The 2,988-nt window shown below is 36.4% G+C and overlaps 1 non-coding gene across 1 annotated transcript; it reads left to right on the top strand.

The window, feature by feature from the left end:
- The first annotated feature begins 628 nt into the window (after positions 1-628).
- Positions 629-730, top strand: LOC124166154. The gene has a single exon (XR_006866419.1). It is a non-coding gene; the product is annotated as a U6 spliceosomal RNA (small nuclear RNA).
- The last annotated feature ends 2,258 nt before the right edge of the window (positions 731-2,988 follow it).

Here is a 2,988-nt window from a genome sequence, read left to right as displayed (position 1 = left end):
AATTGTTAAAAGCTGAACAAAAATCATACTTCAGATTTTTTCATTAAAAAAAATAATGTATTTATTGCTCCATAAACAATATAATGCATTTTGAAATAATGTGGATTCAAAACCAATTTTGGAGCATTTTGAGTCTGGAATGAAACATTTAAAAAGTTCAGGGCATGTGAAACGTGATAGTTTTTTTGAAAACAACATGTACAATTTTCACAGCCCACCAAAAATCAAAAAATTGTCCCTGAAATCTGAAGCACACGATTTTAATGAAATATTTTAAAGTTCTTTCCCCATGCAATGGGAGATACTAAAAAACTTGATACTTTTAAGGATATTTATCGACAGTGTTATTCTTTTAGATGATTAAAAGTAAAATATTATTGTGGTGAATCCTTAATTTTTGAAGATAATATGGTAAAACCCTAAAATTCTTAAAACCCTAGGGTTTTAAGAAATAGGTATTATGTAAATTCCTATAGGAAATAGAATTTCCTATAGGAATTTACAATCGATTTCCTATAGGAATTTACAATCAATCGACCAAAGTTAGCTCTCGATGACACTTTCCTGGTTTTGCAATTATAAATATCGGTGCTTTATCATTCAATCACTGTATTCGCCTCAGCGGTACTTGAACTTCAATTAGAACACTAATATTAGAAGAATACTGAGAAGCTGTGCAAGGCCCCTGCTCAAGGATGACACACAAAATCCTTAAACGTTCTACATTTTTGCGTATTCCTATAGGAAAATTGATTTTGTATAGGAATTTTTTTTCCTATAGGAAAATGGTTGAGTTCCCATTGTCAAATTACTATAGGAAAAAAATTCCTAGAGAGAATTTTCAATAGGGCAGGGAGGGCAAAGATCGCCCACACCCCTGATTACCCCTCGCTCCCTTCGTCCCCCTCTTCACCATTTAAATATAATAAATCTGTAAGCTATCATTATGGGATGCGGTAGTTGAAATTACACACCATATGTTTACTATTAAGAAGTTATATTTATATTATCGTTTAATAAATTATAAATTAATGATTATTGTGAATTGAATAAGTAAAGTGTTAGCATAAACAAGCGAATATATCCCGCCAAATATTGTGAACCTTTGGCAAGCTCTTCTACCCCACCCTAGTTCCGGGCCTGGGAATCGGCCCCGCTATCCCGAATGTATGGTATTCACTGGACTGTATCTTAGTTTGGGATGAGCTCTACCTTCACCAAACAATACCCACCTCTGTGTTGAACCACTGAGTGAGTGAGTGAGCTTGGATAAAAGAGGTAATTCACTGCTTGCCGCTACTGACGCCACTACTGGTGTTTTCTCATTAGGAGTTATGCTGAAGTGGGAAAAGAAAAAATCTTGCTCCAACTTGCACCCCTTGGATTTTTTCGTAGTAAAACCAAGTGATGGCGGGCGGTTTTCGCGCCCCTTGAACCGCAACGCGGCGCCGCGGCGTACCGCGTGCTTCGCACAAGCACCGCTCATGGCCTTGCGTGGAAAGAATTCATAGAGAGCGAATCTTAACAACATTTATGCAGCTTAAATAATTTTTCTATCATATTTTTTTTTTAACTTCAATAAACCTGTTGGCATAGAATCAGAGCATGGAAAATATCTTTTCAAGTGATAGAGTATAATAGCTGTACGTGGTCTTAAACGCTCTGCCGTCAGAATTACAGCCCTCCGCGCTAGCCGTCGAAACACAACTACCGGGTAGAAAAGAAGTATCGGTGCATGCTTTTTTTTACTTAAAATCGTGAAACAAAACTTGAGGGTTGCGAATGAAACAACTGTTTACTTTAATTCGTATTCACTTAGTCTAACTACATAATTAACTTCCGAACACTTAATTTATTGGCCATAACTGATGAAAGATTTTCCTCTCCGTTTAACTACGGCATTCATCGTTATCTTTATTCGTCTGAAACACTGCATCTTTAATGCGACACTAACGTCTACAACCCTATCAGAGATCAAATGAAAAATGATATTATAGATATTGTAATTTCTTATCATTTCTCTTCAAATTAAAGATTTTTTTATTTAAGATAAATTTAAGGAGTCTCTTTTCATAAATACCATAGTGAAAACTCTAAAATGATGCTAAAATTATAATACTTACAATTGGATGGTGGTTAGGAGGGTGCTTATACTCAGGACCCCTTTCCGCGATTGTCTTCAAGAATACGAGCATGAATTCAAGAAACTCGTGAGTAACTTTCATTCCCTTAAATTTTTAAGCAGCCTGTTGTTACAAGTTACTTATCCTTGGAACTGGGAGGGATAAATATAAACTGCTGAACTTTGAAATGTGGTTGTAGCGCAGGATTTTTGGAATAAGGTGGGAAGCAAATTAACCGACAAAAAAGTGCTTGCGGCGATATAGGAGAACCATCAAAAGTTGAAAATATTAGAATGGAGAACAGAAAAGCTCCTTAAGCACGAGCGAGGACACTCAGAGTGATGTACCAACTTAATTGAAGGTGGGATAGAGGAAAAGGGGAAAGGCCAAGTAAGGAATTCTTTACGTATGTAAAGTATGGACGATCTAACCGACTAGTTAAGGATCTGTCAATGAAAAGACAACCGATAAGAGGAGAAAATGCCGCCAACCTAACGGTTCAGTAGACGAGTGAAAGGGAGAGGTTAAATTGTCATTTAAAGTATTTAACTAAAGAAATTCCAGTGAATATAAGATTATAGCAGAAACTTTGATCACTGAATCATAAGCGATTTTGCCAAAATAGCTATGGCACGAATCTCCGTGAAATCTGAAGATAGAAAAGCGTGAAATCCTTGGCCATTAACTAGAAACGGAGCCCATAGTCCCGAAGAGTTTAATTACAGGAAGGAGATGGCTTCGAAGAACCTGAGCGGAAATATGAGGAGAGAAAAAGGAGGAACGAAAGAAATGAGAATTTTTGGGAAGCAAAGGGAGGCGAAAAGAGAATATGAGAAAAACAGAGAAGTATATTTTTTATTCAAGG

This window comes from Ischnura elegans, chromosome 9 (assembly GCF_921293095.1).
Source record: "Ischnura elegans chromosome 9, ioIscEleg1.1, whole genome shotgun sequence".
Classification (NCBI taxonomy): Eukaryota; Metazoa; Arthropoda; class Insecta; order Odonata; family Coenagrionidae; genus Ischnura; species Ischnura elegans.
Note: the sequence above shows the minus strand (reverse complement) of the source record. Positions and strands in the feature narration are given on the sequence as shown.